This window comes from Canis lupus, chromosome 7, assembly GCF_003254725.2.
Source record: "Canis lupus dingo isolate Sandy chromosome 7, ASM325472v2, whole genome shotgun sequence".
Lineage (NCBI taxonomy): Eukaryota > Metazoa > Chordata > Mammalia > Carnivora > Canidae > Canis > Canis lupus.
Genome location: NC_064249.1, coordinates 7,712,263 through 7,728,727, shown reverse-complemented (window position 1 = coordinate 7,728,727; position 16,465 = coordinate 7,712,263). Strand labels below are relative to the sequence as shown.

Here is a 16,465-nt window from a genome sequence, read left to right as displayed (position 1 = left end):
ATTAAGTTTTATTCGTATGTTCAGATATAGTGTTGTTTGCATTTATAGGAAATGATCTATACAGAAGTGTGGCCATGTGACATGCTTCATGTGGCCAAAGAAATGAAAAAAGCAGACATGAGGTCAGAGGCAGGTGGGGAGAAGGGGTAGGTGGGAAAATCTTAATTCCTAGAATGACCAGGAGCTTTGATTCTAAGGATGCCTAAGGAGTAGAACACTGCCTTGGCAGATTGTCTTTCTGCTTACTCCAAAATATTCTAGAGGTTTTGGGGGCTAGGATTAGCGTAGGGAGGAGAGAGAGAAGGAGTGGGGTTTTGCAGATGGGACCTTTGATACGCAGGAGTTTGGCTGAGCTCTATTCTCTGAATTCATGCTCTCTAGGGAGAAGGCCATCTGGGTGGTCTGATGGCACTGTGTGAAGAGCCTTGGTTTGGGAGCCAGGGGCCCTAGTTTTAGTTCCAGTTCTGACCCTTATGAATCCTTGCTGTGTGACCATGGACAAGTCACTTTCCCTTCCTGGGGATTGCCCGAGGTGATTTCTAAGGTCCCTTCTAGTTCAGAGTCTACAGCTTCAGGTCTCAGTCACCCATTAAGTTAAAGGAGGAAATTGAGATAAGAGCAAACTGAAAAGCCCTTCTGACAACACACGTGGATCCTTGGAAGATGGAGCTGCTCAGAAAATCCAAACAGAGGTCAGTAGGTGGACCCTGCAGATTTGGGTTCCCCACTGAATGTGGAGGGGCCAGATGGTCCTCATGGACTCCATAGGTCCTGGATGCTCCCCAATCTGTCGTCCTCTTGCTGGGCCAGCTCCCAGACCCCTAACCTGGTCCACTGAGGACCTCCTCCCTTTCCTCCTAAAGCAAGGCTATTGGAGGGGTTTCTAATAGATGACTACAAACCATCTCAGAGATAACTGGATGATTTCTGGGACACCTTTGGGGAGACATAATCCTCATCACCTCCTGAAGCACCCCTGGGAGACAGTCAGGGACAAAAAGCAGAAGCTCCTGCTTAGATCTAAGTCATCGGAAGTGACCTCCCTCTCTGGCTGATGATGAATTCTTGACTGCAGGTTTTCAAATCATATCCATCATAGCACTGACGTCCCATTGATTGGCTTCTCACCAGAGGAGGCCCTCTGAGGGGCAGGAAGCCCCTGTCCTAGACCAGAGAGGCAGTAGGGGCAGGCCATGCCACCATGGCGTGAGTGCCCAGCACTCACTGCAAGGCTGGGCCAACAGAGGCAAGACCAGTCATCCCATGTGAAATGGGGTTGCCCTCGGTTCCTTTCTCACTTCACAAAAGGAAACAGAGTATAAACAGCATCATTCAGAACATTGTCCTTCTCCCATTGTCCCACAGGGTCATCCTCTATTTGTGCGTCCCCCTCTCCTTCTCCAAACACCATTCAGCCTCACCTCTGGGATCATTGGATCACTGAGGCCCTGCCACTCACTACACATCACCCAAACTCAGATGCGTAAGACAAAACTGTCTCGTTCTGCTCACAGACTTTGTGGGCCAGGGGTTCAAACAGGAGATGGCAGGGACTGCTTATCTCTCCTTCACAATGTCTGGGCCCTCAGTTGGGGAAGCATGGGGCTGGGGTCATCAGGAATCTCATCCATTCACAGGTCTGGCAGGTGGCACTCGTTGTGGGCTGGGATCTCAGTGGGTTGGCAGCCAGGACACCCACACGTGGCCACTCCACAGGCTTGAGCTGCCTTACAGCGAGGTGGCCTGTCTGATGTGTGGCTCAGAGTCCAGGGCTCTGACTGTAAGTGCTCCAGGGAAAAAGGAACTGCCAGGCCTTTTGCCCTGTAGCTTTGGAAGTCACAGAACATCACTTCTGACACATTCAACTGATTGCAAGCAAGTCAGAAACCTGCCCAGATTCAAGGGAAGGGGTATCCCAGGGATGATTGTGTGCATTTGCTAACATGTTTAAAACCCTCCAGAGTAGCCTATGTTGCCAGATCCAAGCTAGGCCTCGTGTCACTCAGTCACTTTCTCTGTAAGGAGCCCCTTTCTCTTTACTTCTTGGATCCTAGGATGCTTTGGAGGCAACCATGGGGAAGTGGCTTAAGTGTTTCTTGGTTCTTTGGCCTTAGTTGAGTTTAAAAGTGGTAGAAATTCTGTGGGAAGCCCTCCGATTTACTCTTCCTCCGATCCGTGGCCCTGCCCTGCTATCTTACCACTGCACCCAGCCCCTGATTTGATGGCTGTGTCGCAGGTCCCCAGGAGTAGTCTGGCACCCTCTTGCATGTCCTTGCAGAATGAATTCAACACCAATGATCTGTGCCTGGCTCAGCACAGATCTCTCCTCAGGCCATACCTTCATGCCAAGCCCTCGCCTTACCATACTTTCTGACCACAATTGTTTCTCCCCTATGGAGTGGCTTGGCCTGCAGTTCCAGAAGGCATTGGCCTGCAGTACCTAGCACAGAGCCGGCACTGGGAACTTGCTTAATAAAAGATTGATGAATAAATGAACCCTGATTTGCATATGCTGTGGATAACTCAAGGGATCTGATTCAGCCTGACTCACCAGAGGATGGGTGGGGATTTGAGCAATGGAGGGCCTTGCATATTCCCAGAAGGGAGGCTGTATAGCATGTGTGTGTGCGCGCGCGCGTGCGTGCACGCGCCCATGTGAGTGGGGGGGTGCCGCTGTGCACGTATGTCTTGGAGGGACTGGGAATGGGTAGTGATGGTCCTGTGGCATGATATTACAGGCTGCGGCCAGCACTTGACACCACAGGATTACCTGGCTTCTGAAAATCTGCCCTTTATAATCTCCATTGCTTGGAAACTTTTCTGGTCACGTTGAGCAAACCCTCCAAATGCCAGGCTACTTGTCAAGTTTCTAGGGGCTCAGATCCCTGCTGCTTTTTCTTTTCCCTCCCAAAGTGTGTGGATAAATCACCAGAAGCTGCTTCTTCTTTTCCTTCCTGAAGTGTGTGGATAAATCACCAGAAGCTCTCTGGGTAAGCCTGACCTCACTTGAAAGGACCTATTTAGGATAGATGTGCGAATGGGGGAAAGGGTGTCTAGACTTGTAGGGCCTTATGTCAATGGGAGAAATGACAAGAGTAACTCTGCTAATCAGTCAACCCAGCTAGAGACCTGCAGTCCCGAGAAAACTTTTAGGAACAATCTGCTATGTGTTTCTCATTTACAGAAAAAGAAAACGAAAAATCAACAACAACAAACAAAGAAAGAGACTTCCAGGCTTCCTGCAGTGAGAGAGCTATTGGCTGGGATGGTATCTCCAGGGAGAAAGGACTGCATGCTGACAGCAGGAGTCTTCATTGCACATAAATGAGCTTGCTTCTTTTTCTTTCTTTTTCATACCCCGTGCAGATCCACAGCTCCGTGCACAGGAATTTGCCATGCGTGGGCATCCCCAATGCAGTAGACTTTTCTATACGCTACTTCTAATCTGAACAACATCTCAACGAGAGGTGGATTCTTACTTCCAATCTACAGATGAAAAAACAGAGGTTCAGAGAAGTGAACTCAATTGCCCAGAACACACTGCTAATAAGTGAATGAGACAGATTATTTATTCACTTAATGAACATACTAGGTGATGCATTAAGCACTGGAGAAAAAAGGATGACTAAAATGTGTTGGTTCTGGCCAACAAGAAATTCGGGGCAGGAGAAGAAGACAGCAATTACCCAATAATACGGTAAATGCAATGACAGAGCCATACATTGAGCATTAGGCTAAGCACCAAGAGGGGCATCTAATGCAGCTGGGGTGGGTCAGGGAGGGCTTCCTGAAGGAGGTGATGTTTGAACTGAGTAGGATAAGCAGGAGTTACTTCAGTGAAGAGAGGCCATGGGATGGGGTAGAGAATTCCAGAAAGAGGAGGTAGGACAATCAAGGATGGAATTAAAAAAAACAGCAGAGCATGTGGAACCATGACCAGTTCTGTGTTGCACTGTGTTGCACCCCCAGTTGGTCCAACTGGGGTTTATCTGATCTCGAAATGCAAGCACTCTTCCACTGTGCCTGACTTCCCGAACTAGTTGATTCTGGAGGTCATGGCAAGCGCGTTGCCTTCTGGGGGCTTTGGATGTCCAGTTTTTACTTTTGGAAGTCCCTTCCTATGGCATTAACAGGATGTAGGACGGGTTCCTGGCACTTCTCCATTGTGGCTTCTCAGCAGGGCTTAAAGGGGACCAGGAGGTAGCTGTGCCCAAGGCTTTTGACTTCACCGAGGGAAAGTCAGTGCACCGCCCCAAGCTTCCTGACTGCCCTGCAGCGTCTTAGAAGTAGGCCAAAGATCACCAGGGAACAGTGGCTCCTGGGTTCAGTGCCACAAAGCGAGCTGTGATGAGTCAGAATGAAGCAACAGTTGCATACACCGACAGGTCCAGTTGGCAGCAGGTAAAGATATTACCTCAGTGAAAGAAAGACAAGGGCTGAAAATGGGCAAGGTCTAAGTGTGCCAAAGATCTGCTGTGTTCTTTCTTTCTTTCTTTCTTTCTTTCTTTCTTTCTTTCTTTTTTTTTTTTAGGGGGGATAGCCACGGTAGGAGTGGGGGGGAGGTAAGGGAGGGAGACCTACAATACATGCATTTATATTTCCAGCCCCTGCTTGGACAGATCCTATTTCCACAGGCTGACCCCAGATCATCCTCACCACGTGGCTTTTTGATATCCTTTCTCATGGGGCGAGGACCTGAGGATACAGACTTTTGGGTTCAGTCAGAGAATACCTTCTCCTGCAAGGCAGGCCTCATGCAGATAGGCGGAGTTCCTGTCCTGCTGTGAGAAGTTCACAGGAAGCACCACGGTGGCTGATGGGTTAGGGTGACCTTTCTATGAAGCTCCTTTTGGTGTGGGGCCTGGAATCCTAGCGCCAGGAGCTGGGAGTAAACTTTGGCATTTGATGGGTCAGGAAACTGAGTTGAACCTAAGAAGGGAGTGACTCGCCAAAGGTTTAAAGACTCAGATTAGACACAGAACTCAAAGCTTAGTGCTTCTTGCACAGGTTGGCTTGCGCAGTCCCCCCTCACCCTCCCCCAGCACCCCCCTACCCCTGCAATCTTGCTGCTGTGCCCATGTCACGAAGCCTCAAATACTCTTTAATTATCTTTTAGATGAGCATTGCTGTTTATTTACCTTTTCTTTACTAAGAGAAGCCACTTGAAAGGCCACATTTCCTTGCTCTTTGCCCATCACATTGTCTAAGACAGAATTGACGCTAAAAGTGTTTGTTCCTATCGTATTTCTACTCTTGAATGCACAAACAGAGACCCCACTGGGAGCTGAGATTTGGTGGATCATTTTGATTTAAACGGGACCTCACATTTAACAGGTCTTCCGGTCTATTATCTTGCCTGGCCCTGTTCAAATAAAGCTATATTTTCTGGGTTATTTTTGCAATCATAATTCTTGACAGGAAAATCCTCCCATCGAATCATTGCTTTATTTCTTTGTTTCAGGAGATTATCTAGCGTGTCTAATAGAGCAACAAGTCACGTCCCGTGGCTCCAGGTCGGCTCTTCTACAGCATACCAGAATCAACCACAAAGCCCTTGCCTCCAACCTCACCCAAGTCAAGCGTGGAGGTGGGGTTGCTCTCTGTCCTCGGGGGAGCTGGAATCTATGACCAAATGAGTATGTTCTTTCTTGATTTCTCCGGGGTTCCCCAGAGAGGTGGCATTCCTGGATGACGGGGTACAGAGAGCTCTGAAATTCACTTTTCCATGAAGCAACATAAGCTCAAATCTAAGAAAGAATGGTCCAGCTGGGAGTTGTCGGAATATTGGCGGAATATCCCTTCTTGCGATTAATTCATTCATCTGGGATAGAAAAGGCATCTCTTGGGGATGATTTAGGTCAGCGGTGTCCAACCGCTTTCAGGATGGGGAGCACATTTTAATCTCAAAAAATTTATAGACCTGCAGATAAAGATACTTACATTTGAGAAATGCATGGGTGGAGCAAATGCTTAATAGTAGAGGCTATCACCTTTGAAGGAATTTGAAGGCTGGTAATCACAGTCTTTTCTTGTTTTTTTTTTAATAATAAATTTATTTTTTTATTGGTGTTCAATTTGCCAACATACAGAACAACACCCAGTGCTCATCCCGTCAAGTGCCCCCCTCAGTGCCCGCCACGCAGTCACCCCCATCCCCCGCCCTCCTCCCCTTCCACCACCCCTAAGTTCATTTCCCAGAGTTAGGAGTCTTCCATGTTCCGTCTCCCTTTCTGATATTTCCCACCCATTTCTTCTCCTTTCCCCTCTATTCCCTTTCACTATTATTTATATTCCCCAAATGAATGAGACCATATAATGTTTGTCCTTCTCCGACTGACTTATTTCACTCAGCGTAATACCCTCCAGTTCCATCCACGTCGAAGCAAATGGTGGGTATTTGTCATTTCTAATGGCTGAGTAATATTCCATTGTATACATAAACCATCAAAATCCTAGAGAAGAACACAGGCAACACCCTTTTTGAACTCGGCCACAGTAACTTCTTGCAAGATACATCCACGAAGGCAAAAGAAACAAAAGCATAAATGAACTATTGGGACTTCATCAAGATAAGAAGCTTTTGCACAGCAAAGGATACAGTCAACAAAACTAAAAGACAACCTACAGAATGGGAGAAGATATTTGCAAATGACGTATCAGATAAAGGGCTAGTGTCCAAGATCTATTAAGAACTTATTAAACTCAACACCAAAGAAACAAACAATCCAATCATGAAATGGGCAAAAGGCATGAAGAGAAATCTCACAGAGGAAGACATAGACATGGCCAACATGCACATGAGAAAATGCTCTGCATCACTTGCCATCAGGGAAATACAAATCAAAACCACAATGAGATCCCACCTCACCAGTGAGAATGGGGCAAATTAACAAGGCAGGAAACCACAAATGTTAGAGAGGATATGGAGAAAGGGGAACCCTCTTACAGTGTTGGTGGGAATGTGAGCTGGTGCAGCCACTCTGGAAAACTGTGTGGAGGTTCCTCGAAGAGTTAAAAATAGATCTGCCCTACGACCCAGCAATTGCACTGTTGGGGATTTACCCCAAAGATACAGATGCAGTGAAACACGAGGACACCTGCACCCCGATGTTTCTAGCAGCAATGTCCACAGTCTTTTCTATATGCGATCCTGAAGCTGACTTCCTGCTGTCACCCTGCATTTCTGTGACTCTCTGTGCCTGTCTTCACCACTGGACTTGGAAGCACTACGAGGACAGAGTTGGTCTGACTTGTTTACTATCTATTATATACTCTGCATGCAGTCTGGTTCCTGGCACAAAGTAGGCACCCTCTGTGCCTTATTTGTAGAATGAATAAATTAATACACTAGAAGTGTCAGAGTAGGGATGCCTGGGTGGCTCAGTGGGTTAAGCGTCTGCCTTCAGCTCAGGTCATGATCCCGGGGTCCCGGGGTCCTGTAGGGCTCCGTAGCACCTGCTTCTCCCTCTCCCTCTGCTACTCCTGTTGCTTGTGCTCTCTTGCTTTTTCTCTCAAATAAATAAATAAAATCTTTCTTAAAAAAAGAAGTGTCAGAGTATATGTACGTGAGTCATCCTCTTTAGTCCGTCTGCAGGTACTGATTCATGCAAATACGGTGCCCCCATCAATGGGAGCCCACAGACTGGACATCATGGATTTAGATTTACATCCCCTATTTTGTTCCATTTTCCCCCACAGGGAGCCTAATGTTCAGTAGACCACAAACACTGGCCTCTGGGTTTAGAGGCACATGATAGCTAAAAGTGGGAGCCAGCCCCAGTTGACCTCTCGAACTCCCTCCCTAAATGATAGATCCATGAAGAGGACAGAGTGCGCAGCTTAGAAGGCCTGGAACTTCCCAATACCGGCTGAGACAGGGACATTGATGACGGCTTCTTTCAAGAGCCAGTTTCTAACATTTGTAGGAGCAAAAGGTAAGCTGATCTCTGTGAGCCTCTAGATCCTCTAGTTGTTATTTCAACCCCAAACAGGCTTGCAAGGGTACTTTGCCTATTTCCTCTGTCAACCTATTTGCGCCGAGTGTTGATAACTGAAGTGACACCCAGTAAACACCCTTTGTCTTGTAAGACTGACAAGGCTGGAGGGGAGATGAGTAGGGAAATCTAGGAGTTGAAAGAAGGAACGCTTGGATTTCCAAAAAATGTGTGTGCATCCGTCGTCAGAGAGTGTGTGGGTTATTACTTAAATACTGACGTCTTTCTTCCCCTCTTCAGTTAAAGCAGCCTCTTCTCTTGCTTCTCCCTGCATCTTTCTGTCCTCTCCAAACAAAGAAAAGGAGAGTGATGTTCCAGGTGGGAACACATCAGGGAGGTTTCCTGCTTGGGATTCAGAAATTCACAGCCCGGAGGAAATGAGCGAAAGAGAGGAGAGAACAAGAGAGATGAAAAACCGAATCTCCGCCACCTGCTATTTAGTGATTAGCTCCCAGATAAGGAAGGCGAAGACACATTCCAGAAGCTCAGGACTTGCCCAGACGGAACTCAGTGTACAGGGGGGTTCAGGGCGGGGTGGGGGAGTAGAAGCCAGAAGTGGGAGGGGACGGCTGGGCTGCTGAAACCCCATCCATCAATTCTCTCTTAAAACCTTCCCTTTACATGCAGCTCTTATAAATGTCAGCCCTCTCCGTGCCCTCTCTCTCCTTCACCCCACCTTACCTGTTTTGGTTTATGTGAAGGAATCTTGCAAAGATTGGCTCTTTCCCTAACCTACTGCATGATCCTGGGCAAATCACTTCTTAGATTTTGGTCTAGGGGGCCACTATCTCTTGACTTGCGGTAGCTTAATCGAAAGCAGAAGAAAAGAGGTCAACAATAACACCCAACCAACCGAACAAAAGAAATCGGCCCCCCAAACACCATAATGCTGGGTAGGAGAAGCCCTGGCGAGTGCGCAGGTGAGCGGCCTTCGTTGTGGTTCTTACTTGTGTGCACACCAGGCTGTTAGACTGGAAAGGAAAAGCAAGTGTTTATTCACTCCCTCACTGGAGGAGCAGGCTGCTGGTTTGTGGTGCTTTCCTTCTAGGTGGAAAGGGGGTGCACACGGTTTCTGCGCAGGCTTCTCTTGTGCAGGGCCACCACCCTGACCCCAGGTTTTGAGCAGAGGGGGCGGGGTGCCGTGTACCTGTCTGGGGTGTGTAGCCTCTTCCCTCATTAGCCTTTTCTGCTCCCTTTGTTCTTGTGACTGACAGTGTCTTGTCCTTGACAACAGCCATGTGTTCAATTTTTCCAACATGGTGAGGTCAGCACATTGGCTTTTAGCCTCTAGAGCAGGTAAGAGCCATTGAGCCTTGACAGATACAAGAGCAAGTTGCTAATTCACTCTGATTTTCATTTTGCACTGCTCCCGTAAAAGATAAATGTGGAGCCATGGACAATTACGCTATAGTAGAAAATAAATACTCTGGTGATTAAACACTGGAAATCACTAGCTTCAAAATTTCTCTAAAAATACAGCCCCAGATGTCATGCAAACTCCAATCAAACACGGGCTATAAAAATCAAACCGTAGACATTGCCTTATGAAGTGTTCACAGATGTAACACGAGTAGAAATTCTCACAGCTTAGAAAAGCAGGGCTTATGCTTTCTTCCTTTTTTTCTTGAGGAGGGGGGATGGGGAGTTGTGCATCAAACTGCTCATTTCAATATGTGATTTGCCTCAAAGAGTTTCTGACTTAATTTATTTTCTCACCAACCCAAACCAATTCAAAAAAACATTTATTGAAACCCGAACAATCTACTTTTGGTTGACGAGTGCTAATAGGTGCAATGTTACCCCTGTCAACTTATAAGATCACCTACTGAGCTTGCAGCTAAACAGGAAAAAGTAAATTGAACTGGAGTTTGAATTTGTTTCCTTCTAAATTCCCTGCTATGGTTGGACAAGTACACCACTTAATGAGAAACAAATTGCACTGTGGGCATTTCTTTATTAAAAAACAAATTTTTCCTTTTTTTTTTTTAAGTTGTAAGATGTTCACATCTTAGTATTGGATGTACCTCTAAAGCAGAGGGGCTATATCTGTATGAAAAAACAGATAAATGCTGTCAAAAAGTCTGTTTTTTCAAGACTCCTTTGCTAGTTCCTGGGCTAAATAAGTATTTCCAGCGAAAACTGACAAATATAATTATTTCTGGACTTTGTTTTATTTTTCCCAATAGACCAGCCTCTCTTCTGTCTTTGATTCCATGGAGAGGTAGATTCCCTTGAGCAATTTGTCAACATTATGACATTTTTAGTTTGAGAGTTTTTCTTGGGGTATCTAATAGGAGGAAATAGGAGGGTGTGAGTGAGCATATGTGGGCACCCACATTCCCTACGTGCATGTGTGTAGTGCCAATGATGGTGTATCACCGCTGCATTAAAATGCCACACCAGCTCTTTGAATAAATCAGACAATTTGCTCCAAACAGTCAGCTCAACATTATCTTCTCTCTCCTCTTGACTTGTAGTTAACTAAGAGAATGTGGCCATTAAGTGTGAACATTCTAGACTTCACCAGCTGGTATCAAAGATCCTTTCCTCCCTCCCCTCTGGGTGCACACTACTTCTGTTTTCTGGTCAGGGACGGCCAGAGTTCATCTGCTCTTCCGTTCATTCATTCAGTCACTTACAAAATAGGGAGTCTTAAAAAACAAAAAACAAAAACAAAAACAAAAAACAAAAACAAAATAGGGAGTCTTCTAGGTGCTGAGGATGCCAAAGAGAACAGGACAAAGAAGGTCTCTAACCTTTTGAGGATTGCATTCTGGGATGAGAAGACAAACAATAAACAAAATAAATAAATAAACACCATAATCTCAGGTCATGATAATTACCATGGAGACTGAAAACCCGAGAGAGATGACAGCAGATGACAGTGTCGATTTAGAGACGGAGACCAGAGAAATGCTGCCTGAGAAGGTGCTGTGTGAAGACAGGCGGGCGGTGGGTGATGGGGGGAGGGTGGCATGCAGTGGGGGATGCTGTGTGCAGAAGAAGCAGAGAAGGTACAGCACCTCAGCAGGCCAAGTTTAGCTCGTTCAAGTGAGCTGTCCCTTCTCTGCATTCTCCCTGAGGGGATTTTCTTGACCCCTTTGTAAACCAAGTGGGAAGTTGTACTCAGGCTGGGAGGACTATGAAGATCTGGGATGCTTTATTAAGGGAAACTGAAGTGTCGCTTTCCTTAGAGTAGAAGGCCTTGCAGGAGAGGTTGAAAACCTATACCCCTGTGACCCCACTTTTGCCAGGAACATGTACCTTCGGGGAAGTCCCTTCTCCAGTCTGACTTCAGTTTCTTCCTGAAATAAGGATGTCGGATCGCGTGATCTTAAATTCCTTTCCAGGGCAGACAGTCTTTGAGCCCTTTGAGAACAGAAGCTGGAGTTGCATTTCCCTGCTTGAGAATGTCCTATTAATATGGACTTGCTCACTAGGATGTTCAAAACCAAGGCCGAGCTAAAAACTCCAGCATATGAACTGGAGTTCCACCTGGCTGCTTCCTCCAGGAGTCCAAAGGAGCCACGTTCAGAGACTTGACATCTTTAGTCTCCTTGATTTGGTCTGTGCTATGGCTTTAATCAGTAGGGAGCCAGGCAACCAATAGAGAGAGTTCTATGGAGACGTCAGATCTCACAACATGCGCTGAGCTGAGGCACCCTGGCCATATGCAACCGTGTGAGGAAGGGCAGGTCTGATGGCAGAGAAAGGGCAGACTGGGGTCCCAGGGCCTTAGCCTTCAATAATACATGATCTCTCCTTACACGGGGTTTTGGTTAAAGGCAGCCCTTTACTGTGATCCTCTGGCTTGCTGACATGGAAGCAGCTTTTTTTAAATCCTCCCTGTAATCAACAGAGAATCCCATGGCTCTGTTGGGTCTGCTGGATGGTGTTTTATCAGTTCAGGGTGAACAACATCCCAAAGCCCAGTAAAGGTAGAGGATGAAGTGGTATTATTCATGTATGTGTGTTGAGCATCCTTACCATACGGAAGAAGGCATCTAGAGAGACATGTAGTGAATTAGATGTAGTCTTTGACCTCACGGAATCTCCTCAACATGGGCCCATAGGCACAGGTCCGAGAGAAGGGAGGGATGGATATAATGAAGGGATGGTGGTGGTGGTGGTGGATGAGTTGATACTTTGACTCAGTCTTTACCACACTTGGAGTAATTACGCCTTCAAAGGTCAGAGACAGGGGCAAGGAAGGGCATTTCCAGACAAGGGAACAGAATGAGTAAAAGCTGGGCACAGCCTAGAACTTCCAGGAAGACCATCAATTTATCTGAGCTTCAAGAGAAGGGACCCTCCGAAGTTTAACTAACTCCAAGAGTTTGACACAAAGAAAAGCCAGAGCTCTGCCTCTTTGGAATGCAGATGCTTTTGATCCTGCTGTACCAGTTCCCATTCCAGAAGCACAGCTCCCTCCTTCCCCCTTCCCCTCCCTCCTCCCTTCCCCAACCACAGGTGCAGCAAACCTACCAGGAGGGCAGGCCTCTGGTTTTCAGTAGCTAAACTGGCATCCTTCATAATCAGGGGAATATCTTAAAATTCCATCCGTTTTGGCATTCTGATGATTTGCTGCAGAGTTGGAAATCAACTTTAATCTCAGGCTGCCTCCTTGTTTCCTTGCTGTGATTTCTAAATGCCATTTCTGCCTCACCCTCCTCCATCCAGACACACTTTATCTCGGACACGAGTCTCTGGAAACTGCCTTTTTCCTCTCTGACTTCAGTCCCCAGATCTTCCACGAAGACAGTCACCTGTCTGTAATCCCCATGGTCCAGACGCTTCTGAGAAGCAAAACCACATGCTCCCCATCCTCTGGTCATGCGCACATCACCGTGGCTGCGTCCCGACGCAATCCTCCTTTGTCGTTCCCATCAATATTTTTGCATCCCAGGATATGCCAGCCAACTGACTCATATTTACTCTAGACAAGCATTTGATGATCACACAGAGCTTTACCAGCTAGTTATTTTCTGGCCTCCTTAGTTTATGGTCTTTATATGCCTTCTCTTAGCAGTGGCAATGCCGCTAGTTAGTCTCTTAGCAGTGGCAATGCCGCTAGTCTGATCTTTTATGATCAGACTCTTGGCCATATAGTAGTAATAACGGTAATAAGGAATGACTTTTATGATGCAGTGCTTTTATAGAAGACTCTCACCTCCCCAGTGCTCAAGGTAACCTTTGAAACACATTTTCCTATTTACCAATGAGGAGACTGAGGCCTAAAGAGATTAAGGGACTGGTTTAATGTCACTCGATTGGATAGAGATGAGAAGGGTTCAAACTCAGGACTGTTGAAGGAACAGTTTTGGGATATAAAGCATGTTCGGAATTCTGTCCTGGTCCACCCGTACTTTCTGGAGACTTGCCAAACCAGAGGTTCTCCAACACCAGTGGGTTTTAGAATTACCTGGGGGCTTGTTCAAAATGTAGACGACCCCTCTCCCTCTTACACATTCTGAGTCTGATGTGATGGGGCCCTAGAGTTTGCATCACTACCAGGGACCCTGAATGTCAGTGATGCAGGAGCCTGTGTGGAGAAATCGCTGAACAGAGTGGAGAAGCTTGAGTCTAATAGTCTAAAAAATGCTCTCTTTTTCATTTACCCTTCATTGTATGCAAATTTAAGTTCATTCAGGGAAAGACAGTTTGCATTCTGCTTTCGTTCTTATAAAATATCACTTTAATCTTATTTTAAATGGCTGCATTGCTGGAAGACCATTTTATCCTAAAGAGAATTTCATTTCTGATCATTTCAGATAGGTCTCTGATTTTAATGCTCCTTTCCCTTCTTTTAATATGACATCATAATCCTCTTCGCATCTAGATTTTGTGTTATATTGGTGTTTTTTCATGGAATATTGCCAGGGCTGGCATAAGTGATGGAGTTGTCAGAATTGTATTCTAAATGAGAGTAAAATTCAAATAAGGACCCAAATGGAAAATATGCCCATAAATATTTGAAAAGATCTCTCTCTCTCTCTCTGTTTCACACACTCTCTCTCTTTTTTTTCGGTAGTTTTTTTCCTTTTAGCAAAGGAAATGTTGATTTATATAGGTATCTTAGGGGATGGATGCATTTTCTGTTATATGTACCATCTTAAGAAATATTCAGCTAAATTCCGCTTGTCAGAGCTCCAATAGAGGTCAGAGCACTGGATAAAAAAATGAGTCCAGCTTTGATTTTTCTTATGTAAATGTTTTCTCTAGGTATGTCCATTATGCCAGACTTAATGGTTCTAAAAACCAACCCATACCCATCTAATTCAATTTAATTCTCCCCAATCAAAAAATACAAACCAACTATTTGAAAGACAGAGATTAGCTCTATTTCTACCACTAAAGGAAATGAGAAGGGTATTAAAGAGATGAAATCTCAGACAGAGCTTCAATATTGATCTCATCTACTCCAAGTTTGATCTTGTGTACAGTACATAGAGTGAGATTCGGTAAGAAAATATGTGTTCATGAGGCCCAAGGAAAGTGGAACAAATCATCCATATTCATCTCTTCTTTGGGGGCATTTTGCTTTCCTTGGGATCAGTACATGGATTTGAGATTTGTTCTCTCAAAATTTCAGATCATTGCCTCAAAGCCATGTTTTCTCATGAGCTATAGCTTTGGCCTCTTGCACAAGATGTCATATTTCACAAAAATATCTTCTTTCCGCAGAACAAAATGTAAACTCTCTCTTTACATATTTAACCTTGTCTTGAAAAAACAAAAACAAAAACAAAACAAAACCTGAAAAAAGCTAAGTCTTGGACAAGGCATTTCAAGCTCCCGCATAGCCTAATGGGAAACGTCCTGTGGGCATTCACACTCTGGCTTGTACTGATACCCTATTTTCATCCTTATCTGGGCTTTTAAACCATCTTGTAGATCTGCATGGCATACTTTTTGCCCACCACCCCCCTTGCTGGCTTCACGGCTGGTGTGGAAGCTTGTGTATTTGCATCTCCTCCGGGAGCCCAGTTCTTCAAGCCCGGGTAGGAAACTGGGCAGAATTTAATGAATGCTCTTAGTGTATGGGTACCTGGCTAAGCTCTGGAACACAGAGGAGCAGAAGATGGACTCTCCCTCTCTTGAAAATGATCATGCTCTAGTGAGAGGTTATGGGCCAAACAACAAAAATAGCTCCTGTTCATCGAGCATGTGTTTTGCCTCCAATCATTTGCACTAGATCATTTCACAAATGCAATTAAATTTCACCCTCACAAAAGCCCGATGTATTAGATGCTGTTATTCCCATTTTGCAGATGAAGAAATGTGGGTTCTCAGTTGCTCTAGCTGTCCCCCCATGAGGATCTGTCAGTGTTGGCCTTTGAACCCTGGTCTTTCTGGTACCAGAGCCTCTTCACTATATATGCTACACTGGCTGAAAATATAAATAAGGGTCGATGACTGTGGATCAGGGAAGATCAACAGAAAAAGAAATTCATCTCCAGAGTCAGAGGGATTAAACTAGAAGCTGGAAGGCTCTATCCATTCCGGTGTGGCAGCAAGGCCTCCTCTTTTAATGACTTCCCCCTGCAGGCGGAATTCTCCAGAAGAATGCTGTTGACAGCCTTCAATGCATCATAAATAACATCCCAGGTGCTCCAACTACCAGCTCCAGTCACACTCCTCTAGAGAGCTTTGCAATGTTAACCCCCTCCCCACCGATTTGTCTTCTCATTCCCTGCCCCCTTCCCTATTTTGAAGTCACTGCCATTTGTTCAGATTTAATGACTGCTTTGTTAAGTCCTCTTAAATACTTTCAGGTAAGCAATTTCAGATCAAATGAGTATCACCTCCACAGAGCTGGGATCTATTGCTTCTGTGTAGTTAGTATCTGAGTGGACAGTAACAATTCTCAGCGAACATTTTTTGATTTGTTTTTTTGGTGGGAGAGAGAAGTCACTTAAACTGCAGGTTTCTTAAAGGCTGGCTTGTGTGGCTTTTCTTTGTTTGTTTGTTTGTTTGTTTCCTCCTCGGTCCCTAGCTGAATAAGGCCCGGGAGAAGTGCACATAGACATTTGATGAATTAAACCAAATAGGGAAGCAATAGTTTTAATCTCTGTGGTAGGGAAATATAGGTTAATATACCTATAGATGACCCTCACCTAAATTACATTTAAGTGAAGAAAGACAAGTGTGGAGATCAATAAAGATAAGTTCACATATGACACAATGCAGAACAAGATAAAGTATCAGAAGAGGGAGAGCAGGTGCCAGGGCACTTTAGAGGCTGGCAAGATCTTCTCCACTTATCTAATTGGGGGTAGGAGAGCTTTACGTGTTCACCAAACTCATCACAACTCTCACACCTGGCACCAGACAGGTTCCTGGTAGTGGCGATGGGAGGTATGGCACAGAGAAATCTTTTACTTTGTACTCTGCTGGCATGAAGAAATATTTTTACAAAAAAAAAAAATCATTCTTCTTGCAAATTAGAATGAAAAAGAAAGGACTTCTTG

At 45.4% G+C, this 16,465-nt stretch overlaps 1 long non-coding RNA gene across 1 annotated transcript; it reads left to right on the top strand.

Moving 5' to 3' along the window:
• The first annotated feature begins 2,569 nt into the window (after positions 1-2,569).
• On the top strand, positions 2,570-7,490 carry LOC125755365 (uncharacterized). The gene is made up of 3 exons (XR_007411704.1): positions 2,570-2,990; positions 3,185-3,697; positions 5,462-7,490. It is a non-coding gene; the product is annotated as an uncharacterized LOC125755365 (long non-coding RNA).
• Positions 7,491-16,465: the final 8,975 nt, after the last annotated feature.